This window comes from Vombatus ursinus, unplaced genomic scaffold (genome assembly GCF_900497805.2).
Source record: "Vombatus ursinus unplaced genomic scaffold, bare-nosed wombat genome assembly UNPS02014932.1, whole genome shotgun sequence".
Taxonomy (NCBI): domain Eukaryota; kingdom Metazoa; phylum Chordata; class Mammalia; order Diprotodontia; family Vombatidae; genus Vombatus; species Vombatus ursinus.
In genome coordinates, this window is record NW_020954710.1 from 2,393,326 (window position 1) to 2,419,812 (window position 26,487).

Genomic DNA, 26,487 nt, shown 5'->3' on the forward strand with positions numbered 1-26,487 from the left:
CCCCTTAATTGCGCCTCAGTCATGACACATAGAGAAAATTAACAGGCTGCAGCAGTGACCTGAGCAATGGAATCATTTTAAAACAGACAGAGAAAAAAAAAAGATGGAATGCCCAGTGGACCCCAGAGCGATAAATTCCCAGATAACCCAGGGAGCTCTCAGAGAAGCATCTCACCTCTGGCTTTCTAGGGGCCTTTGATCAAAAATACGATTCGAGGAGGAGGAAACCTGAAATGTGTGAATTAATGACCCTGGAGGCTTGATAGCAAAGCCAGGAAGCATGTTCTGTGTCCAAGGAGAGCCTTATCTAAACCACGAAGAGGACGAGAAAATCATTTAACAGTTTTCTGCTGCTTGGCTGGAGGGGTGGGGTGTGGGGGGCTCCCCCAGAGTGTCTGATAGGAAACAAGCCCTGGCCTCCCCGTGAAAGGCAGGTCCCTTTCCAGAGGGGGGCATCTCAGAAGCTCTCAATTGTTTTTAAATTCTGTTTTTACAAGGAGTGTGAGATTTATAGGCTCTTGAGGGGAAGAAAATGATGTAACTTGAGTAAATCAACAGGCCATTTATTCCTGGCCCTGTTTCCTCTCTGTCATTGAGTTCTGGATTTAGCCCTGCAGCACTCCCTGCCTTAGCAGACTTGTGTGCACACACACGTGCATGCATGCTCACACACACACACACACACACACACACACACTCACAAGACACCGTCTACCCTGCCCCCTCCCCCCACTACTCACACTACAGATATCTTTGTAGAAATATATGATGTTGGGAACCTCCCCTCTGCACGCTAGTTGAATGCGTTCTGATGTCTTTATGCCTTCATCATTTAACAGTCTGCCCCAGTTTTCTGGGTGTTAGTTACTGGTCTGCTCAGTCAGTGCAATGCTGAAGTCTAAACCCCCATACAGAACTAGGGAGCAGGGAGCATGAGGGGAGACCTTCATCTGCTGGACTGCTGTAGTCAGGGGCCAGAGGGCACTTACAACTCCATCAGAGTTGGTTATGGCTGTGTATAGGTGTGAATATAGAGGTATATGTATTGTGAATATACAAAGTGCATGGGCATATGTAGAGAGAGAGAGAGAAGTAAATACAAGATAATTTCAAGTGAGAGATCACTGGTTAATCAGGGGGATCAGGAAAGTCCTCTGACAGTAGGTTGTACCTAAGCTGAGCCTTGGAAGCTGGGGGCCCCCATGATACAGAGGTGAGAAGATACTTTCATTCTATGCATGGCCAACAGACTTGATGCCATTCAAACATGAATTACTTTTTGCCTGTTACTAGAAAGGTATTATCTCTTGGAGAAAAAAGTCAACTTGGGTCTAGGTCATTTTCAACATTTTGATTTTTCTGGTGCTTTTCAAGTTTCCTTGTGACTTCTGGCTCTAGAGGTGGCAGATATGTCTGTGTGAACTGAGAGAGAGAAAGTATGGCTTTGACACAACTCCAGACAAAAGAACTGGCTCAAGGTCACACATGGTGATCATTTACTCCAGGGGTGTCAAACATATAGAAACAAGGGCCACACAAGCATATCCAAGAATTCCTAGGGCCACATATTGACTTAGAAAACCACATGTTAACATTAACTACGTTCTGTTGTATTTTTATTTATTGTGTTAATGATTTCCCAATTGCATTTTGGTTCAGCCCTGACCACTGTGTGCTCGACATTTTGGACCAGTAGTGTCAAGAAGAAACCGTTTGGGAATGAATAGCCAAGGGAGCATGTCCTTTCTTTCTGGGCTTCCTTCAGTTTTCTTACCTGTCAAATGAGAAAAGCAGATGCTCCCTAAGGTCTGGGCCAACTCTATGGTCTTAGCTACCATTTCCTAATTCTTGGATTCAGAAGAAAATGTGGACCTTTATAACCTCTCTGAGTTTTCATCCTTGATGACAAATTAACCTCTCCTTGAACCCCGAGAAAGAGGAAGAGGTATTATCCATAATATCTGATTGCTAAATACTATAAATACAACCTGTGTTCCCTAACTGAACCCTTTCCATCATTCCTCTTTTGGGTTGTAGGGGACAACTAGCCTTGGAGCCAATACAGAATAGCAATACTGATAGGGTAGAATATAAGCTCCCTGAAGGCAGGCACCATCACCCTTTTTTATCTTTGTATCCTAACTAGCCAGACAAGCACCATAGCATGGAGTCTAGGGAGCTGGTCTTAGAGTTGGGGAGAACCAGGTTCAGGTGTCATTTTTGACACATACTGGCTGTGTGAAGCTGAGCTAGTCACTGAAGCTGCTGTATTCTAGGATGCATTTTGATATTATAAATGTGCAGATGAGTTGCCAGTCTGAATTGGTGGAAGGACTTTCCCTACTGGGGAGCTCCTCAAACCCATAAAATTCCAGGTCAAGTCCAAAAAAAATTTTTCCCCTCCTCCAAACACAGTGCCTAGCTCATAGCAGGTGCTTAATAAATGTTCAGTAAATTAAATTGAATACAGCTGCTTTAAGGTTGCCAAAGCACTTTTTACACACCATATCTCATTCATTCCTTACCACAACTCTGTGAAGTAAGCCAGCTGCAGGAATTATTATCCCCATTTTACAGATGGAAATTCAAAGGGATTAAGTGACTTGTACCAGGTAACATCACAAGTTAATAAAAGTATTTAAGCCCAGGTCTCTCTTAAAGCCAGATCCAGCTGTCCTTTCCACTATACACATGCTGTCTGTCTCTACTCCCCTCTGAATGCTGCTGGTTCCCAAGAAGAGAATTTAAGCTGTCCCCCTTTGGTCAGAATCCTAGAGTATCTCTCTAAATATGGGATCATTTTTATAGATTATAGTTTTTAGTTTCTAGATCACAATGTATATATAGTTTCTAGATTATATTTCATAAATTATCATTTCAAAAATTTATTTGCAAATTAAATTTTATTTAATTTTCATTTCTAGTTTTTGCAAACATGCAAATTAATTAATTATAGAACCCCTCCTCCTGCATCTTTCATTTATGGTTGCACTTTTCCAAAGTTGGTTGGGTAGAATGTTATCAGAGAGTCCAGTTTCTTATTGTTAAAATTCTTTCAATTATGTGGGTAGGGGGAAAGCTCCAATATTTTTTGGCATCTTTTAGTTATCTCTCATGAACATCTTTGCATGGGGGAAAGTGGAAATAGTCATTGAAATGACCACCCCCAAAGGAAGTTCATGGGATATCAGCCCTTGCCTATCAAACACTGGAAAAGTCCGTTAGCTTGAAAAGAAATATTTTCGTTCTTCCTACTGGTGACTTTGATTAAGTTACTTCATTTCTCTGGGACTCAGTTTCCTCATCTGTTAGATGGCAAGATTAGACTAAATGACCTATAAACTCCTTGCCAGCTCAAAATTTATCATTTAAGATGTTTTTCCCCCTTAAACCTTGAAATTTCCTTTTCTTGGTTTAAAACCATTGGTGAGAGAGAAGAAAAAGAATATGCGGGTTGGGTGGGGAAGAGAAATGCATTTGAAGTAGATAATTGTTTTCTTTAAGAAGAAGAAAAAAAGTCTTTAGGAGTAGGAACAACTGTTTTCTTTTTAAAGCCCTGATAAGATTTTTAAAGCAGAAATGTGCTTTCAAGGCCCTCTTAATAAAGTTATTAAAAATACAGTTCTGTGTCTTCCCTTGTAATTGAGTTTCACCACATAATTTCAGAAAAAGCCACACACACGAAAAAAAAAAAAACTTGTAGTGAAAAACCGGGGTATAATTTTCTTCAATCAAAGGAAGCTCATGACTGCAATTACCCCAAACCCTTTCCGAACCTTGCTGCGATACACCAGGGACAGGTCTTGGGGTCTCTGTGGGTGGTAAAGCTTTCATGTGCCTCTCAAGCCTTTACTCATTGTAAGGTTTCAAGTGAACGCTAGCAGCAATGAGCAAATTTGATAATTCGATCTCAAATTAGTTAATGCAATGCGCCAGGAACCGCTAACGAGCCCCAAGTTGGAGAGATGAAAATGTATCTTTACTGGAGTAGGGAGGCTCCAGTTAACTAGCCGGGCATTGAGGGGGAGTTAGGGAAACTTTTTGGGGGGGTCTTCATAAAAATGAAATGATGCTAGGAAAATGGGGAAACATGTTGGTGGGAAGATGGGGATGGAGCCGGGGGCCTATGGTAGTGTTCCGACAACAAGGCCTTAGACCAAGTTGGTCATATTTAGCATGAAACTCGATTGGACGTTCAAAAACCCAGCTCTGTCATTTACTACCTGGGGGATCTCACACAAGATATATCTTCACTTTGGGATTTGGCGTTCTCGTCTATAAAATGAGGGGATGGGACTGGTGCGGTACGTTAGTCACATTAGACTGTAGAGTCAGGTGACCTTGGTTTTAAATCCTACCTCTGACACTTGCTACCTTATTGACTTTGGACAAATCACTTAACTATCCTGGGCTTCAGTCTTCTCATCTGTAAAATATGGCCTTTGGACGACATGGCCCCTGAGGTCTATTTACTTTCTGCCCTTTATCCATGATTCTATTTCTTCTAAGGTCTCTTTCATTTCTAATAAGAGCATCTTAACTGGAGTGAGGTTCTTTATTGGAAACTGTGATGATAGATTTGAGCATTGTGGTTTTAGAATGGGAAAGGACTGCAGAAGTTACATAGCCAAATGCCTTCATTTTTAAGGATAAAAAGATAGAGGCCCAGAGAGGTGCTTTGCCCAAAATTAAACAGGTTGTAGGTACCAAAGTCAAGTCCTTTGACCCCAACTTCAGGGTTCTTTCCACTGCACAAAGTACCTAGCCATGCCTTAAGAAATGCTCCCTCCCCTAAAACGTACAAATCTGATTTTTCTCTGCTTTGAAAGAGGCAAAAAGCATTGAGGCCTAGGGAAGTGATCATAGTCTCATTGTACCCTGTCCTGGACAGCTTACATCTACAGCCTTCTTTTCAATGCTAGACTCCAGGGATTAGGAATAAGAATGCATATATAGTGCTTTAAGGTTTGCAGAGAACTTTACATATATTATTTCATTTGATTTTTACAGAAACCCTGTGAGAGAGATGCTACTATTATTAGCTCTGTTTCAGAGATGAGGAAACTGAGGCTCTGAGAGGCTAAGTGACTTGCCAAGATAAGACACAGTGAGTGTCTGAAGGGTGAGATTTGATTCTTGACTCCCAAGTCCTGTGCTCTATTCACTAAGCTAGGCTGCCTCACTGGAAAGAAGGATGTCTGTCGATCAGCCAGAGGGTGCAGAAGAGGATGATGGGGGCCTTACGGTCATTGCATGTGGGCAACACGTGAAAAAAATGGGGATGTTTAGCCTGGAGAAAAGAAGAGTAGGGATGAGAGAAATGCTAGCAGTTTTCAAGTGTTTGAAAGGCTGTCCAGTAGAAGAGGGGTTAGCTTCATTCTGCTCAGTCCAGTACAATTTAGGGTAGAAGTTGCCAAGAAGCCAATTTAGGCTTGATGTGAGGAAAAAAAAAAACTTCTTAGGGGCTCTCCTTCCCCAGGTAGTGGACTTCCCTTTCACTGAGATCTTTAAGGAAAGGTTGGATGCCTATGGGCATTGCAGAAGGATTCTTGGTCAGACAGAGGTTGGATTAGATGGCCACTGAGTCTCTTCCAGCTGGGATTCTGATACCACGAGAAGGAAAGGGAGCATCTTACAGGATGCTTTTATCCTGGTGTTCAAGCTGGGGGTCAGTCTTAATAAGGTCCCTGAAGGGGAAGGAAGGAACTGAAAACAAGAAGCTTGGAGGGACAATCACCTTAGTATGAGGGCTGGCCAACAAGCTGTCTGAAGGGATGTAGATGATACTTTTGCTACTGCTGCTGCTACCACCTCACATTTTGATAGTACTTTTAAGTTTCATTTAGGACTTTCCTCACAACAGTTCTGTGAGGTAGGGAGTTCTAAGTATTATCACTCTCATTTTGCAGAAGGGGTTTAGAGATAGTCAATGACTGGCCACAGTTTCCTAGCCAGGAAGGACTATGGTGATGAGGGGAAAACGCTTCTCTGATATTTACTAGCTATGTGACCTTGGGTAACTTGATTCTGCTGGATCTATTTCCTTTTTGATTAAATAAAGAAGTTGGCCTGGGATGGTCTCTGGGGTCCCTTTGAGCCTAGATCTATGACCTATGAACCCAGGTTCTGACTCCAAAACTGAGAGCTCTTTATTTTGGTCTCTTCAACACACAGCCTTGCAGAGTGCTCAGCACTGGGAAGGGAAAAACAAGAAATTGAGTAACCCTTTTCCTCAAGGAGCTTACATTCTCCTGGGTCCTTTTAAACACACACACACACACACACACACACAGATAACACACAGCAGCAACAACATTTACTTTTCTAATCCATCCTCCACACAGCTGCCAGTGACATTTTTTTTTTTTTTAGTGAGGCAATCAGGGTTAAATGACTTGCCCAAGGTCACACAGCTAGCACGTGTCAAGTGTTTGGTCTGAGGCCGGATTGGAACTCAGGTCCTCCTGACTTTCGGGCTAGTGCTCTATCCATTGCGCCACCTAGCTGCCCCTCAAAGTGACATTTTTAAAGTACAGATCTCTATTACACTCATCTGCTCAAGAAATTTCATTAACTCCCTATTACCTCTGGGACAAAATACAAACCCTCATTTAAAGTCCCTTACAATCTGATTCTAGCCTGTCTTTCCGGGTTGATCACGCATTATTCCCCTGAAGCTCAGTTATCCTACTTGCTACATAGCTAACAATCCCATTTCCAGTCTCCACATCTTTCCACGAAAGTTGTCTCCCTTACATGGAAGGCACTTCGATCTCACTCCTACTTTTTGGACTTCCTAGCTCCTTTAAAACTTCAAGTCAAATACTGTATCTTGCAAAAATCCTTTCCTGAATCCCCTAATTGTTAGTCTCCCCCACCCCCATTACTTTGTATTTATTATATAAATTGCATTTCCTCATCTATTTCCTCCCCAGTACAATATAAGCTCATTGAGGGCAGGGGCTGATTCATTTTTGTCTTTGATTACCCAGCGCACAAATGCCATGCTTGGAATATATTGATTGATTAATCAAATGCCTAATGAATGAATGAATGGATGGATGGATTTATTAAGCCTTTGTTCTTGGTCCTGGGTTTGGTACTGGAGAAAAAATGGCAAAAAATGAAACAAACCACAGCCCTCCAGAAACTTACATTGTCCTGGGTCCTTATCAAAAAGCAGCAGCAAATGTATTTTTAGGGGACATCTGGTGGGCTGGTGACAGCAGAGGCCATTGTAAGGCTGCCCTACCTATGAGAGAGCCCCCACTTCTCCCCTGGAAGGCAAAGAGTAGGATTAAAATGCTATCCACGCTTCTGAACAGTGGGCTGTTTGCTTGAAAGTCCGGAGACTGTGAAGCAAACCCAGGGAAGTTAAGATGGCTAGAAGGATTGGCCAGGGTTTCAAAAGCTCCACTGTTGTCCTGAACTCTGTACTTTAATCAGAGCTGAAAGGAGCCCCCCCCCTCCCCCCGCCTCCCCCGGCCCATAGCCCAGTGACAGATGATTCTTCCCTGAAACATTTTTAAATGGAACAGAAGACGTCCTTTATCTGTGTGGTCTGAGCTCACTTACTCCAGGAGAAAAACCCAGCCCCTGTCCGCCTGAAAGCCAAGACTTGTTCTCTCATCTGATGGATGAAAGGAATTTGGAAGCCTGATACTGTCCCCTGAGATGTCATTCAAATCCACAGATACATTCTACCAGCAGGGCCAATGTCACTTCGAAGACTCATCTCTTGGCTTCCCCCTTCGGCTCCCCCCACTGCCCCATTCATCTCAGGCTCCTGTCTTATCCCAGAGCCTGGGCAGCCTCTAATCAATAAAAATCAGGGTGACCTGGGGGGAACCTGGTCTCCTATTGGTAGCTCTCAGAAAGTTAAAGCATGATTAGAAATAAATGCACCGGTTAGGCTATAAATTGGAGCTCTTTGAAATGAGCCTGAACGGGATCAAGTTTTCCTTCATGGGGGGATTTCTTGTCAGTTTCCATGTAAATCAGACAGATGACAAATACAGGGGACAATCAGGAGTGGGGGGGGGCGGTCTTCAGGCTTCAGCCTGCAGACGGGATGCAGGCTGATCTCTGGTTCTGAGTCTATTAATAACCAGCACCAACAAACAAAAACAACTTGTTAAGTATTTCCTCTTAAAACAAAGAGAAAGTTTCAGCATTGGATAGGATCTTACTGATGATGAGTTATATTTATCTGAGGGGACAAGTTCTTCACCATCCCTGCTCCCCCCCCCCAACTCCTCCTATGCAATAATAATTCAAGCAAACTTTAAAAGCTATCGATGCAGCAGCATTCCTGGATGATGGATTTCCCCCTTTTCCTGAAATTCAAATATAAATCCCCCAGTCTTCCGTAAAGTAGTCATGGCAGGGTGATTTACTCATTCTGGCTCTGGAGGAGTTGCCCTGTAGACTTTCAAAACTTAGAAAGCTGAAGAGTGCAACAAAGTGAAAGAGGGAGGAGAGAGAAAGAGAGAGAGAGAGAGAGAGAGAGACAGAGAGAGAGAGAGAGAGAGGAAAGAGAACAAAACAGGATAAAGAGGAAGAAAGAAGGAGAAGGGGTCAAAGTGAGGGAAAGAAAAAAGAGGGAAAGGGAGAAGGGACAGAAAGAAAACTAGAGAGATGGAGAGAAGGCAAAAAGGGTGATGAAAGAAGGAGAGAGAGAAAGAGAGAGAGAGAAAGGGAGTAGTGATGGCACAACAAAGTGAGAGGCAGAAAAGGGTGAGAAAGGGAGAAAAAAGAAGAGAACGACAGAGTGGTGAGGAGAGAAGTGAAGAAAGAGAAAAATAAATGAGAGTGAGGGAGAGTGAATAGAAGAAAAAGGTGGAGAAAAAGTGGGGGCAAGAATGAGAGAAAGAAAAAGGAGTGAGAGATGAAAGGGAGAGAGAGGAGGGATTCCCTCTGCCTTCCTTTTAACAGATGTGCCTATTTTATTTTTCTAGTATTCAGAAAAAGAGAGCCCAGCCCAGCTGCCTGCCCTTCGTGGCAGGGGATTCCTGCTCTGAGTTCATGGTCTTGTGCAGGGTTTCCTTCAAGACAATGTAGCATGGACCCATCCAATCCATCTCCGACCGGATCTCCCTAATCTGCACGTTTCTCTTCTTGGGAGATGTTACCGTCGCTTTATCATAAATAGGGAATGAAGACAGTTGGAGCTGCTACTGTTGTAATCTATCCCGGGATGAATAGGGGAGAAGGCTGAAATAAATTCCCCGTTTCCTGTCCCACATGTCTGCCAGACCACTGCTCCAGGTCAGGGGCATCCTCCGTCCAGACTGGTAATTGCAAAAGACGAAACAACTGAACCCTAACGAGAAGATCAAAGAATTAAAAGAGAGGAGGAGGAGGAGGAGATGAAGGAGGTGGAGGTGAAGGGAGAGAAGGAGTGGGGCAGGGGGTGGGGAAGAGGACTTTTCTGAGAACAAGCTGGCTTTGGGGGAGAAGTCCACGGGGCGGGGGGAGCAACGTTCTCTTGTTAACCAAAAAGACCCTGGTTGGGGCGGGGGGAGGGGGGGGGGGGGGGGAGGACTGCTATAGTGTGTGTCAGAGCTAGATAAGGAGGGTCACGGCTGTTGGGGGTTAAAGCCTGGTAATGTCCCAGGGCTTTTAATCACCAGTAGGTTTCTCAGCTTCAAGTTCCCTTTGTTTTTTTTTTTTTTTTTTACTTTTTGGTCAACTCACTAGCAACATAAACAAACACATCTTCCAAACCCTTCAGATCCTTTCCCCTTTCTCTATTTCTTTCTTTTTATTCTTTCACTTATTTTCTTCTCTCCCTCTTTGCTTTACATTTTTTCTTAATTTTTTCTCTTCCTGTCTTTCTCTTTTTCCTCCCTTTCTTTTCTCTATCTCTCTTCCTTCTACTTTCTTTTCCTCCCTTGTTTCTCTCTTCCCTTTCTTCTCTTCTCCTTTGTTCCTTCTTCTCTCCCTTTCTCCCTTCCCTCCCGAGTAAATGTGGTACAAGTTTAGAAACACCATAGGGAATTTGAAGCTTACAAAGTGCACCCACAAGAAGCCAGGTTGCTCACTCTGGCCTAGGGAGTCAAGCTCCACCCTGATCTGAGAGAGAACCTTTCAGTTATTGACAATTACTCCCAAAGTAGCATCCCTCAAGCCTGACCCAAAGTCTGAAAGCAGCCACCTTGTGTAACCATCTCAATCAAGGCTTGAACTCCTTTGGGGAAGAGTGTGTGTGGGGGAGGGTAATGCAGTAATCCCCAACTAATCCTTCCCTCCCTCGTGCTGTCACCATCCTCTTCTCCGTGCTTCTCCTAGGAAGCCAGGAGAGCCCACACCCTGGACATCCGCACTTGACCTTTTGCTCCCAGGATCTACGCCCCAGCTTCCTCACACAACTGAAGTTTATTTGCTCAGATTTAAGCTAAAGCATACAAAGGGGTCCTATTTTCTATCAGGGGGCAGGTTTAGGTTTCCAGACAGCTAGCGGCTGGGGGTAGGGGGGTGAGGGGCCACAGAACAGAGGGCCCCACTGGGGCAGCGCATCACTGAGAGCCGATGCCAGCAGAAGGATCCTGGCTCATCCACACTTTTTTCCCTACTCTGACAGTGACTCATTAATTATATTTTATATCCAAACAGATGAAATTCTGCAACAAAACAATGTTTTTACCCTCCACCTCCCCCCCCAAAAAAGGGTCGTAAATTGTAACTTTGGGAGTGCTAATAGTGCTCACATTTATTCCTATTAATGCTTCCTGTTTTTGAAAGCTGGGCCCCTTCCAGAGATAATGTATTACAAGCCTTCCTGCTGAAGGATTTGGGTTCCTCTAGGCTCAGTTCCAGTTATAACTGGCAGCGAAGGCTTTCACACATTCACAAATCCCTAACTCCTCCCAGAGAGTCGAAGAGAGCCCAGAGGTTTTGGCTTGGGTCAGCAGATTTTGGAGTGTTACAGGAATGAATGGGATAAGATTCAACCTCGAAGCAGGGGCTTAAACAGAGCAGCCTCTTCAGAGAGGTAGATGCCCTCCTGGCTCTGAGCCAATTCAAAAGGTGTGTGTTTGGGAGGGGGTCAGGAGGGGGTCGGGAGAGCAAAGTTATTATTCGAAGAGAAGCAGAGTGAACAGGAAGCCTTGAGTTCAAATCTTGTTTCAGACAGCTTTAGCTTTGGGACTTGGTCTATTCACTTAAGGTCTCAGTAATCTAAACCAGTGAAGTCTAATGCAAATGCAAAGGAATCCCTAATGACATAGATTGCCTTAGAAAACCACAAATTAACATTATCTACATTGTATTGTATTTTTATTTATTTTGTTAAATATGTCCCAATCATATTTTAATCTAGGTGAGGCCACACTCAGGAGCCCCAAGTGCCAGTGAGTTTGACACCTCTGCTCTAAGCAATTCTCCTAAAACTAAGAACCGGAGGGAGTCTAGACCTGTGTTATTAGGACCGGAGGCTTCCTGTCCTGGGAGTCTCCTATAGCAGTGAAATCACAGGTTTAGTCCCCAGCCTGCAACTAAATCGGTTTAGGAATGAGGGACTCAAGGGGTGTAAACTGCCTTCTAGTCGTTCCTTAGCTTGGCTGAAAATGTCCATTCATGTTTTAATTTTTTGGATCATAGATCCAAATCTGGAAAGGAACACAGAGGCCACATAGGCTAACCCCCTCATTTTACTGATGGAGAAGCCAAGGCCTAGAAAAGCATAGAATCATAGATTTCTAGTTAGAAGATGGACATGATCTATGCAACCCTCTCCGTCTACATGTGAGGAAACTGAGGCCCAGGGAAATTAATTGAATCACCCAAAGTCACATGGGTAGTTTCAGAAATAGGATTTTATTTCATGGGGTATAGCCAGAAGGAAGCTCAGCTGGTCATTTTTGTTCAGTCATTTCATTTGTGTCTGACTCTTCATGACCCCATTTGGGATTTTCTTGGCAAAAATACTGGAATCGTTTGCCATTTTCTTCTCCAGCTCATTTTACAGATGAGGAAATTGAGGCAAATAGGGTTAAATGACTTGCCCAGGGTGAGGTCAGATTTGAACTCAGGCCTTCCTGACTCCAGGCCACAAGCTCTATCCACTGTGCTACCTCATTGGTCATAGAGACCAGATTAGATGGCCATTGAAGAACCTTCCCCCTCTACAATTCTTTGATTATAGATTTGGAGGTAGAAGAAACCTTCTTTGGAGGTCATCTGATACAATACCCTCATTTTTATAGATAGGAAAACTAGGCCTACCGAGGTCGAGTAGCTTGTCCAAGGTCATAGGATCATAGAGTTAAAGCTGAAAGGTACCTTAGAAAGCACTTTTAACAGATGGGGAAACTGAAGCTCTGAGAGATCAAGTAATTTGCTTTGGGTCACTAAGGTCATAGGCTTATAGATTTTCAGAGCTGCAAGGAAACATTGGCATCTGGTCCAGCCCCTTCATTTTACAGATAAGGAAACTGAGATCCAGGAAGAGAAAGTGATTTGTCCTCTCAAGTAGTAAGTATGGTCAGTTTACTCCTGACTTCATAAGGAGTAGTCTTTCTCCCGTATAGAAATGCTGGTATGGCCCTCTTCCCCCACGCAGACATTGGGTTAGTTAGGATTTGGAGGCAGCAGCAGCAGAGATAGGGGCTGGTGATTGAGGGGGGGAAAAAAGCCTCCATTTTTTTTTTTTTTGCATTCCTAACCTACCTGAAACCTGGAACAACTGGAAATTCTCTGAGTTTTTCTGTCTGGCTCTGCTTTTTAGGCCAAGATTTCTGGTAAATCCAACTTGAAATATTTGGACATGAAACTGAACCCACTCGTTCAACTTTCTGACTCATTTGTTCAATTCTGACTAATAATTACAGGCAAGCATGTATCGGACACTGGAGATTCCAAAGGATGGACGAACAGAACTCCAGGCTGGTCCTCCCCACCCCAGCGCCTTCCACCACTAGCAGTTAAATTAGATTGCAACAATTGTTCCCTCCCCTTTCTGTCTAACCTCTAATGGGCAGGCGTCCTGCACAACAGACTAGCAGTAACCACATCCTTTTCATCATATAATCACTGTGAGGCAAATGCAGAATAACAACCCGGGTCATTAGACTTGTTCTAGCTCACAGCCGAGACACGGAGGGAAGCATGGTTGCTTGTGCCTTCCTGGAGCCTGGGCTCCGAGCTTCCAGGAAGGAAGATGGCCCCTTGATAAATAAACCCAGACGCTGCCTGAAACCTTTCACGATGATAAATGTACTCATCACTTTGGTCATCTGCATGGCAGGGGCACACTGTGTGTTGCGATGATTACTATCATTACCATCATCATTATTAATATTATATTTTAATAGGCTTCCTCCCACATATTAAGATCACACATGTTCAAACCCATGTGTGCTTTTCAGAAGTTATTTCTGGAAAATGTTGAATCTCATAACAGCAATAAAAAGGAAAATATGGCAGAGGCCAAAATAAATGTCTCTTTGGACTGTGTTTCAAAAGCATTGGAATATTTGTGTAAGTTTGAAATTCCAACCTTTGGAGAAGAACAACTTGGCCGTTGATAGATATCTCAGAGAAGGATACATTTCTGGAAGCTTCTTTCTTGGTTTGCCTAGTTCATAAATTTGATCTGGCAAATGTGGGAGGTTGGGGGTGTGTGTGGAGATAGACTAGCTGAATTAAAATTAGGGGCTTTGGGGAAATCACGTTTTCTGGATGATGGCCTCCAAAACATTTTGAAATGACACTCCATGGTCATTGAAATTTAATAGGCCCCCTCTGAAGAAGTTGGGTGTCTTCATGAGGTGAACAAGAGAACATTCAGAGGACACACTGAACCTGCTTCATCAGGGGGCTGAATAGAGTGAGGGCTATAACAGAACCAGGGGTGAGAGCTTCCAACCAACCTGAAGGAAAATACAGCAAGAGGTGGTGCATAAAAAGCCAACCTCACGGCAAGCCCAGAGGTTTTAAAGCTAAGGGTTGGATGTTCTTAAGTTGTTTATTGGGTTTCTCAAGAGATCCAGGACATGTCTGGGCTGTAGCTCTGGGCAGAATCTCACATCATCTAATTCAGCTCAAAGAATCAAAAAATTTCAAAGTTGGAAGAAACCTTAATAACCAGTTAGTCCAACCCATACCCCAAAAGGAATCCTCACTATAACAGACCCAATGAATGGTTGTCCAGCCTCTTCTTGAAGACTTCCAAAGAGAAGGGACCCATCACCTCCTGAGGCAGCACATTCCACTTTGACACAGCTTTTAATTATTAGGAAGTCTTTTCTAATATCAAGTCTAAATCTGTTTTTTTGTGTGTGTGTGTGAGTGTGTGTGACTTAAACCCAATTTGACAAATAGTTTTTAAGCACCTACTATGAGCTAGATATTTGCTGTTACTTACTAGCTCTGTTAAGCACTGGGAATTCAAAGACAATAATGTAACAATTCCTGCCCTCCAGAATTTATATTCTACTGGACTGTTGGGTGGTATATAATGTACAAACACAAAGGGGCATAAGAAAACACGGGCCATGTTTTCTGTTGCTCCTGACAGCTGAACATGGGATGACGTCACAGGATTCAGAATAAGAAACCATAAGCTAGTTCAATGCTTTTACTTTGGCGATGAGGAGACGGAATCTCAGAGAGAGAAAATGACTTGCCTGAGGTCACAGAGCAAGGAACCAGGGAAGCTGGGATTGTATCGGAGACCCTCTGACTCCAAATTCAATGGAGTCTACCAAATATGTCACCCAACAACTTTTACTCAAGGAAAGCCAGACTCCATTTGGATGGCTAGATGGACAGTACCTGGCCCTCACCTCTGAGAAACAACATGGGGATGATGGAGGCATCTAGCTTTTTCTGTCTGTCAGGGAGGCAAGATTAAGACCCAGGCTTTAGTGATAGAAATAAATGTTCAACTCAATCTTCACTAGGAACGGGGGAATGGGTATCTTTGTAAGAAATGGAATTGGAGTAAATTCATTCCTTTGCAATCCCTAACTTCCTACTCTTGGGACTTGGGAGAAACCTGAATTCTAATCCTATGTCTAACATGTGAAATAATGAAAAGTGGCTCTGAAGTCAGAAATGCTCACTACCTGTGTGACCTTGGGAAAGTCATTCAATTTACTTTGGTTTTCAAATCTGTAAATGGGTGTGGGGAGGAGGGCTTGGGCTAGGTGACCTCTGAGGTTCTTTCTAGCTTTGATCTATGATTCTCATGCAAGGATCAAATAAGAGCTTTCTTTGAAAACCTTAAAGTGCTATGTAAATGCCAGATATGCCAAAAAAAAAGGAGAGGGGGAGTGGGGAAAGGGGGGGGAACAGAAGAGAAAAGAGGAGAGGGAAAGAGAAGGGAGGAGGAGGAGAGGAGAAGAATAGAAGGAAAGAGAGGGGAAGAATAAAGGGAAGGAAAGGTATAGAGGAGAGGGAGGAAGGGAAGGGTAGGAAGGAAAGGATAAAGAGAAAGGTAGAGAGAGGAAAAGAGGGATGGAGCAAAGGAAAAGAAAGGAGGAAGGGAGGAAAGAGGAGGCAAAGGAGAGAGGGAAGGGGAGAAGAAGAGAAAGGAGAGGGAGAAAAGGGGAAGAAAGAAAAGGGTGGGGAAGGAGAAGAAGGAATGGAGGGAAAAGAAAGAGAGAAAGGAAAGAGGAGGGAAAGGTAAGGAGGAGAGGAGAAAGTTGAAGGGAGGAAGAGATGGGGAGAGGGGGAAAGAAGGGAGAAAACAAGAGAGAAGGGTTATGGACGACACTCAGAAGTATGATGAAAATCACTCATAGGGCCTGGATGCTAACCCATCTCCCCTCTGGAGCTCCATTGAGAATACTACAATGATATTGGCTTCCATTCCTCTATCTTGTCAGACCCTCGCAGTCATCGGAGGGCTGCTTAGCTGAGAGGGATTCCTTCGGCAGCTAGGTGGTCTATAGACAGCCACGGTGAAGTAGAGGAAAGGATGGGACCCCATGCTCCCTCCTAAGTTCCCTTTCTGGAGATCCCTTTGGGAGACAGCAAACAGCCTTATCCTCAGTCCTGAAGGAAGATGCACTCCCCAAATCTGGCTCACTGCATGTGTTTCCAGAAAAGGGGGAAAGGAAAATACCAAACTGAGACACGTAGGCCCTATTTTTTTTTAAGGAAAAACAAGAAAGATGCTTCTTTCCAAGCAGGCCCAGTATCTTGTAACACTGGAGTGATTGTTGCAGGGCCAATCTGGTTTTCATTAGTAGGAATGATGGGCCCAATTTCTGCACAGGACTCAGGGCTCTGGTCTCTCTGTTTGGTGTACATGCTGCTAGTTAACCCCTTCCCCACCTTCTCTTCCTCTCCTAGACTGGGGCACCATCTGCAGGTCAGGGCATGTCTCATAGCCAAGAAGATTCCACCAGGACACAGCCAGAATGGATTAGATCAAACATATCTATGGGTTCCAACTTCTAGGAAAGTTAAAGCAGAGCAATGGAAATCCTTGTTAAAAGAACAGGAGGGAATGACTTACGTGGGGAAGATGAAAGCCAGGGAGAATGGAGAATGTGGCCAAGGGAGAGGATGGAGGTTGTCATGGCAAAGATCTGAAGGGTGGAAACACCACCCTGGACAAGGGAATTGTTGAGGTTTATGGAGGGGGTGTAATGGCGTGGAGTTTCACATTAGTCTAAACGGCATTCAAAACTCTTTCCCAGTGGGTTTTAGTGGATTGTAGAGCCACATTGGAAACAGGTTGTGAGGTCCTAGACCCCTGGAGAGTAAGCTCATTTAAGACTCCTGTGGAAGTGTCATAGTGGCCAGAAAACCACTGTTCTTGGAGCTAGGAAGTCCTGGTCGACACCTGGCAAGTCTCGAGTCCTCAGGCCTCTAAGCAACTCGCTAATATTTTAGTTTCAGAGAAGGGCCAACCTGTACTGTTCGAGGGGGAGTTCCCTATACCAATAAAATCACAGGTTCAGTCTTTATCCCATAAGACCTCCCTTTGGAGCTAGATAAAACAAAATAAAAATCATAAGATCATACATTTAGAGGTGGAAGATACGTGAGAGGTCATCAGATCCAACACCCTTATTTTATTTATTTATTTATTTATTTATTTTTGGCTAGGCAATGGGGTTAAGTGACTTGCCCAGGGTCACACAGCTAGTAAGTGTTATATGTCTGAGGCCGGATTTGAACTTGGGCCCTCCTGAATCCAGGGCTGTTGCTCTATCCACTGTGCCACCTAGCTGCCCCCACCCTTATTTTAAATAGGAGGAAACTGAGGCCTGGAGAAATTAAGTGACTACTCTAGGGTCACACAGCTAATAAATGTGAGAAGCAGGATTTTAGTCAAGATCCTCATAACTCCAGATCAACTGCTCTGTGTTATCTATATCTATATCTATATCTACATAGATATAGATATAGATATAGATATTCACTGAGTCATTGGAGAATCATCTCAATTTATCTGCTGGGAATCAAAAGATTTCATGGTGTATGGGATAAAATGCTATACTTGGAGTCAAAATCCAAGTTGAAATCCCATCTTCAAAGTTTACTAGTTGTGATACAATAATAATAATGATAATAACAACAACAGCAACAACAATAATAATTAGTATTTTTGTAGCTCCTATTACATGGAGCAGAGAGGGGGCACATTGGGGTAGTTAGGTGGCGCCATAGTGCATAGAATTCGGGACCTGGAATCAAGAAGACTTATCTTCCTAAGTTCAAATTTGGTCTCAGACACTTATTAGCTGTGTGACCCTGGGCGAGTCACTTAACCCTGTTTGCCTCAGTTTTCTCATCTGCAAAATGGGGAGAGGAATAGCACCTATCTCCCACGGTTGTCACGAAGATCAAATGAGATAATGTTTATAAAGCACTTTGCACACCTTAAGACACTATAAATGTTAGCAACTAGGAAGCTGAGGCCCAGGGATGTTGAGTGTCTCGAGGCATGATATACCATTTGGCAACTCCCCCCACTGGTCTCTTCTATCCTTGTTAGGGTTGAGAGGTTGAGGGGAGGGAAGGAAAGAAATTCCAAGAATGTTTTCAGACGCTTAGAATAGAGACAAAACCAATCATTTCTCCATCTCCTTATATTCACACCTTAAACGATATCCTCTGTATAAAGTCAAACTCTCCTTCATGGTACCATGACTTTAGGCTCTTGAAGGCTAGGATAGTAGAACACAAACACTAGAAGATCCTGCCAAGTAGGAAAGGCTCTTGTCACGGCCTCAGGATGGAATATATCTGTTGGCCAAGGGCAGTCCCAGATATATTTTGTGTGAGTCACCACCAGGCTGGCCCCAGGGTGAGGAATCCCCTATTCCAACAGATTCTCTAAAACTATACACTAAGAAAAATGCAGCTCAAGATCTGTATCAGTAGAAGGAATATTATTCTACTCTGTACATATTGTGTCTATCCCTAGTTGTATGTATTTGTCTTTTCCATTTAGAATGTGACCTCCTTGAGGGCAGGAGTTTTTGCTTTTTCTGGGTACTCTCAGTGCTCAGCACAATGCCTGATACATAATCAGCATTTTGTCAATGCTTGCCCATGATTGGTTGAGTGGGAATTGACCAGAGGTGGGGTACCTGTGGCCTCGAGGCCACATGTGGCCTTCTAGGTCCTTGGGTGCAGCCTTTTGACTGAGTCCAAGTTTTACAGAACAAATTATTTTATTAAGGGAATTTGTTCTGTGAAGTTTAGATTCAGTCAAAGAGCCGCACTTGAGGAGCTAGAAGTATCAAGATCCTTCAGGTATCAAGGTATCAAAGGTATCAAGGTATCAAAGCATGGTTGGATCAAGGACTAAACTCTTAATCCCCAGATGGTGCAAAGACTCATGGCGAAAAATGATTTAGAAATAAGAGAAGGGCTGGAGGGAAAATGAGTAAGTGGAAAAAAAGGACACAAATCACCCTGTTTTGAAGCACCATTTCAGGTCAAGGGATATAGGAAATAAGTCCACTGTGGGCAAAAATGAGGCCAAGCTGGTAGACCCAACAAGATTTTTCCTAGCTAAGTAGAGAGTCCACTCTGAGCGGTTCCTGAGCCTGGCCAGATATGAAACATCCACCCATTCCACCACCTCCACCCCACTTCTTCCACACCTCCCTCCAGAATGGCTGCTGCTTTTGGAATCTTACCTTTGACTGGCAAGAGTCATGAGGAAAACACTCCATTGAGCCTAAAGTCTTTGGACCTACAAGTTCACCTCAACTAAAATGAATCAGATGTACGAGAGTCTGGATCAGCAAAACCGATAAGTCAGGGAATGATTACTCATGCCTTTGGATGTAGTGAATGCTTCATGAATATTTGCAGTATTTAACTGAGTAAGACATAGCTTCCAGTGTTATTGCTACTTGTAAGGTCATGTCTACAAAGTGCTTTGCAAGCCTTAAAACACTGCATAACTATCTATTGTTATTATTATTACTGCACAATTGATGATGATGGTGATGATAGTGATGGTGATGAAGATGTTGGTCAATGTTGGCTCATGTTTAAAGCCACATAAAATGGGTCTACATACTAAAGAAAAATACTAGTTATGTTATAACTAATAATAGTTACAGTTATAATAATGGAACATAAATGTAACAGAATATTACTCTGTAAAAAATGATGAAAATGCTAACTACAGAGAAACATAGGAAGATTTATATGCATTGATGTAGAGTGAATTAAGCAGAACAAGGAAAACAACAAATACAACTATAACTATAAATGGAAAAGATCGACCAAACAATGCAAACTGAATGCTATGAGTTATTATGGGCTCAAAGAAGAAATAGAAGAAGCCATCTCCTCCCATTTCTTTGCAAAGGTAGAGGACTATGAATGTGGAATATCAGAAGGAACCTTATATACTTCTTGGTGTATTAGTTTTATGAATTTTTTTCTCTCTTCCTCTCCTCTTCTCCTTTCCCTCCTTCTCTTCTCTTCATTATAAGGAGGTGGAGGAAGGGAAGAATTCACTTAACGGTAAATATAAGTGTTGGAAAAGCAAAAGATTTTCAATAAAATCTGGTTTAAGAAAAATACAAAAAATCAAAATGAGTCCTGCCTAGGATTATTTCTCTGGGTGAGAGGCAGTGAGAAGAGAGTAGACTTTGGTGTTAGAAAGACCTGGTTCTTCATCTGACACAACTTAGCTATGTGACTCTAAGAAAGTCAGTTCATCTCTTAATGTCCCAGGCAACTGTCTGAGACTAAATCAGTTACACAGAGGAATTGCTATGAATAGATTCCACACTGGAGGTTAGTTCCCCACATCGATGAACAATAACATTTCTGCAGTATCCATAGAGAAGGCCTCCCAAACTAACATTATTGAATGTTGAAAGGCTATCGGGCTGCTAAAACTCTCCCCAGTCCCATGGAATGGGTCTCAGAAACCTCAGCTCTCACAGTTTCCTAGGGAACTTTCCCAGAACACTGTGTTGTGTCTTATGATGGCCAAAGAATAAACAAATCATTGGAGACGGTTCTGTCCCTCTTGGAAGGGCTTCTTGGGCAGCTGGGAAGAGCAGAGGGAAGATCTGGGTCTCAGGGAGCCAGGAGTAAGGATCTAGACCCTCCAAGGGGTTGCTGGGACCCTTTTGTGGCCAACAGATGGGACTCATTGTGTCTGTCCTGTTCCGAGGCAGATGAACTGAGCCAGGAAGATTGCTTCATGCGCTCTTCTGGTTTCCACATCATTTTGGCAGGAAAGGCAGGTAGGGCGGGTGATGAGAGGTTTGGACACAAGGGGATGGAGATGGGATGCACATGGGAACCTGCTGCCTCAGAAGGAGGAGGGTGGGCTGCTTCTAGTGGGAAGGGGAGGGGAATGAAGGTAGAGGAGAAAGATGGAGGAGGAATGCTCCAAGATGTAGCTCGATCACCCTTCCTCCTAACTCTTTTCACCGTGGCATTTTGGGTTTTAGAACTGGAAGGGACTTCAGACACCCAATGACGCTAAACATAGTCAGGTCAAATCAAGTCAATGAGCATTTATTAAGTGACTGCTGTGTGCTAAGCAGTAGGAACACAAAGAAAGGCAAAAGCCAATCCTGCTCAAGGTCTACTGGGGAAGATAATGTCCAAACAATTATGAATCAACAAGCTATAGAGATTTTAAACTGGGCCAACAGAAGGCAACGGAACTCCAGTGGAGAGCTAGAAAAGCCTTAAGAGACCATCTATTCTTACCCATCTTCCCCTCCTCCCTTTTTACAGTTGAGGAAATGGAGGCCAGAGAGAGGAAATGAATTGCCCAAGGTCATAATACGACCTCAGAGGTCATCTACTCTAACCCTCTCATGCAACAGATGAGGAAACGAAGATCCAGGGAGATTAAATGATTTTGCCTGAAGTCACACAGAGAGCAAGTATCGAAGGCAAGATTAGAACCCAGGACCTCTGACTTGAGAGCCAATGCTTTTTTCAAGAGTCAAGATTCAAATCCAGGTCCTGGGATTCCAGATTTACTAGAACATACATCCAGGAGCAGTATCACAGAATCCTGGATCTGGAGCCAACGGGGACCGCAGAGCATTGATTCCAGTCTATTCATTTTGCAGGGATGACTTTTTTTTTTGTTTTAGATTCCCCAGAAAGCCAGGCCAGGGACCACACAGCACGGGCTATAAATTCCAGACACAGAAAGCAGATGAGGTGTGTTAGAATTTTGGGGCTCCAGAGAGAGCAGTTAAGACCTCATGGATAGGGTCCCACAGCTACCACAAGGGCTGGAGTGATTTCGGCTCCCTATAGGAATCTCACAGTGTCACATTTAGCATGGGGAGTATCACTTGACGGGAACAACCAAGATTTCATGAGACCCAGGGAGAGGGCACTCAAAAAACACTGAGTCTCATACAGACATGCACACACAAACATACAAACCAGTGATTTTCCAAGGATGTTTCAAAAACTCTGGCTTCTTATATTATTTCTAAGATGGTTTTATGATTTTTTTTAAGAAATCACCTGTGAACATTCTTTTTTCTGTTTGGGGTGCCATATTTTCTGCTTTCCAAGTATTCATTTCTCTGAGTCTACCAGCATCTTCTGGATGAGACAATTGCCAGGTAACCAGCAGATTCTTGCTTTTTCGGGTGAGGTCTCCTTATATGATAGATTTTGTTAATATTCCATGCTCTAAACAGGCTCTCGAGACCTATTTAAGTAGGGTTGGGGGCAGGCGATTTTCTCTTTTCTCCTGTGAGTTTGCCACAGCTCTGAAGTGGATGCTGAATTTCAGAAGGGAAAAGTCTTTAAGACCCAGCAAAGTCACCCTTCTAGTAGTTTAAAAATGTTAATTTCTATTTTTTTCAGTTATTAAGATTTTTTTTCTTTCCCTCCCACTCCTACCCTGCATTAGAAAAGAAAAAAAAATGGCCACCGAGATCCTTTCTAACTCTGACATTCTTTGACTCTGTGATCCATGAATTTATCAGCATGGATCATTCTTCCACTGGGGCAGCTGCCCCTCTGTGCTTCATAAAGGCTTCCTGGCCAGCAAAGGGCAAATTCTTTGCAGATAGGAATGGGAAGGACCATGATGCTTCATTGTTGTGTAGCTTGTTCTCTAGCCAACCTACAGCATCTTGCTACCTGGGTGACTTTGGATAAGTCACCTCTTCTCATCGGTCCTCTGTAAAAGAATTGGGTTGGACTAGAACTTGGGTTCAAATTCTACCTCTGATAAATGGTAGCTGAGGAAACTTGAGTAAGTCACCTACCTCCCTGAGCCTCAGTTTCCAGATCTGTAATATGAAAGGGTTGGCCTAGATGACCCCTTATTTTAGGTCTATGACTAGATGGACCCCTCTTCCAGCTCTAAATCTATGATCCTATGATGCAAACAGGCTGGTCTAATCTTAATTAAATATGGGAATTTCCTGATCTTCACTCAAAGATAGGATTGTTTCGCAAAATACTCCCCAAATTAATAGACCTAGGTTTTTTATGTTTTTTATTAATTTATTTTGATTTATCAACAACCACTACCGTAAGCTTTTGAGTTTTAAATTTTTCTCTCCCTCCATCCCCACCTCCCTTCCCAAGACGGCATGCAATCTGATATAGGCTATCCATATACATTCCTATTAAACGTATTTTCACATTAGTGATGTTGTAAGTTTTTTTTTTTAATACTTAGCTTGGGAATTTGACCTAAACTGAAATGTCGGCAAAATTCCCTCATTTATTCATTCATTCATGCATGCATACATGCATTCACTCATTCACTTTTTCATTCATTCATTCATTCGTTCTTGAATTCTATAAGCACTGACTGCACCTATTCTATACAGAGCTTATAGGCAGTACTTAAATTAAGGAATCGAGAGAGCACAGATAAGGCACAGCCTCTGCCCTCATGAAGTTTCCAGTCTAGTGAAGTGAAGATTATTCACAGACTACTTTAATACAACAAACAGGGACTTAGAGGTACAGCTGGAAGGAGATTCCCAGACCACCTAGAGGTAAGCTTGGTAACATCGTGAACAAAGAGCTGCATTTGGTCTCAGACCATTACTAGCTGTGTGACTCAGGGTAAGTCACCTCTCCGTGCACTGGTTTTTCCTCTCAGGTAAAATGAGAGTCAGAATAGTACCTAATTTAAAGGGTTGTTATACGAATCAAGTGAGATAGTATATGGAAAGAGCTTCACAAACTTTTAAGATACCATATAAATGTTGACTATTATTATCCAGTCCAAATCTCTTCATTTTACAGAGGAAGAGACTGAGGCTCAAAGGGGAAAAAATGACTTACCCACAGACACACATATCAGTGAGAATCAAAGTATTTGAACTTTGGTTCTTTTTCTCTAAACCCAACACTCTTTCCTATATACCATACTAAAACTTATTGAGTGCCTGCTATGCACCCATCACTGTACAGGTATAGGGTGGAAGATAAACAAAGTTTAGGTAAGACTGAAATCCTGTCCTCAAGGAGCTTACAATGCAGTAGGGAGATAAGAGACAAACAGAAATAACTCTGTGTTAAGTGTACCGTGAGATATACAAGTAAAAGTCCTTACTGTATGAGATGGGATCACAAAAGTTTCTTGGAAAAGATAGCAGGAATTAGTAGGAATTTAGGAGGCAAAAGAGAGTAAAGAGGATATTACAGGTATAGGCAATGGAGTCAGAAAAGGTCAAGAGATGGGCAAGTATAGGATGCATTTCGGGGACAGAGAGTTGTCCAACATGATGAAAGTATGTGGAAGAGTGTAAGATGAAAAAGAGCAGAGATGTTACTGTAATGCCAGGTTGTGAGGGCCTTGAAGGCCAGACGGGGGCATGGACTCTGCCAGAGGACGAAGAAATGCAACAGAAAAATTATTTTGTTTTGTTTAGAGGAAAAAGGAGAAAAGTGTTTGACTTGGGCTACAAATTTGGCTCCAATTGACTAAGACAACAAGCCCATGAGAAAGCCCCACTGGAAAACCACATCTCCTTTGTCATGGTTGGAGAATGCCAACTTTCAGACTAGGAATAATTTATACGGATATGGCCACCCTTGAGGTAAGATAGTGCTTGGCTGGTCTCCTTCCTCCTAGGGGCGTACATTTCCTCATCCTCAAACTATGCAAAGAGTTTGATCTCCGTCCGTGACCTCGCACTTCCCCATCCCCAACCAGCGCTGAAGCCCTCACCGAATTTGGGCAATATGAAATCCACGCGCACCCAGCGTCCAAGCATGTACACCACCGATTCCCATGTGAGCAGTCTAAAATTGGGATAAGTCATGTTACATTCCTACAGGACGTTTGGATTGGATAACCTCCAAACACACCCATGGTTCTCAACCACTGCCGAACGAATCCATTTATAATTGGTAAAAATAGGCTGAAAGGGAGAGGTTAGGGTGACAAGCAAGTGAACCAGGCTCTGTCTACAAGAATAGGGTCATGCTGAAGGGATTAAGGGAGAGGATGTGGTTGCAGAGAGGTCACCGGAAGGACTCTTGATTTTTTGCCCTGTTTTTGGCCAATGGCATTGTGATATGGCAGAACAAATTGCTAACAAGATTTTAGGTAGCTTGAAGAGAGACACAGGAGTCCAGGAATAAGGAGGGAGTAGTCCCACTGTCTTTGGCCCTAGTGAGATCACATTTTGAATATTCTGTTCAGTTCTGACACCATAGTTTCGAAAGGACATTGATCCTTTGATTGGAGAGTGCCTATAGGATTTTATGTAACCAGAATGGCAAAGGGACTTCTATCTTCCCCATATGCAGATTAGTTTAAGGAATGGGAGATGTCTAGCTTGAAAAAGACAAGATTTCAGGGGTCAAGATTCCTACATTCAAGTCTTTAAAGGGCTGCTATATGGAAAGGGATTGGCTTTGTTCTGCTTGGCTTCAGAGGGCAGAACCAGGAGCAGTGGGGAGAATGGGTAAAGGCATTTAGGTTAGATGCCCAGAGGAGGGCAACCAGTGGAATGGAGGGCCTTGAGTACATGATATATGAGAAGGAACTGGAAATTTTTAGCCTGGAAAAGAGAAAAACTACGAGGAACATGGCAATTGACTTCAAGTGTTTGGCGTGAGGGTTTAGGTATGGAACAAGGAGCAGACGTATTTTGCCTGGTCCTGCAGTGCTGAATTAGGCGGAATAGGCAGCAGCTGCAAAGAAGCAAACTTAGGTTTGAGGTCAAGAAAAACTAAAAAGGGAATGGGTTGCCCTAGGAGCACCCATAGCACCCACCTCAATGGAGGACTTCGGGCAGAGCATAGATGAGGGTTTGCTGGGCATATTTATAATAAGGAGATTTTTTAGGTAAGACTTGGACTAGATGGTTGAATTAATGGTCTTTCTGACTCCAAAATCCTGATATTCCAGCATAAATAATAATATAGATCACATGTAGAAGGAAGATAAATTGGATTTAAATTGATTTTTTGTTTTTCTTGCTGCATGTTTTCTGGTCACTAGAAATGTCTGATCTCTAGGAGATTTTTAATGCATATTGTCTTGCAGACTCCTTGCTACACCCTACATGTTCAATATCATTAAGAGAAATTTCAATTTGGTAAGCATTTATTAATCTCCTACTGCAAATAAGATGCTATGCTCCTTGCAACAACTCTGTCATGTAGGTTCCCAATATTCTTGGCTCCATTTGACAAATGAAGAAACTGAGGCCCAGAGGTGTGAGTGACGCATCCTGAGGTCAGAGGGAATTTAATTCTGTAGCTTATATGGTCCTGAGTAGGAGTATTGATTAGTCAATCAACAATCATTATTAAGTGTCTTCCATGTTCCAGGCACTGTGTTAAGTACTGGAGATAAAAAGACAACAAATGAAACAGTCCCTGTCTCTAACACCAGAGTAAATGACAGCTTCTCCTTTGAAAATGAACAAAGAAAAAGAATTCACATCTCAGTGATTCAAGGGCCACTTCTTAATTTAGTTTCTCTAGAATACATATTTCCCCTCCTTTTGAAGAGGAGTCAAGAAGATTCTCCCTCTCTTCCTCCTTCCTTCCTTCCTTCCTTCCTTCCTTCCTTCCTTCCTTCCTTCC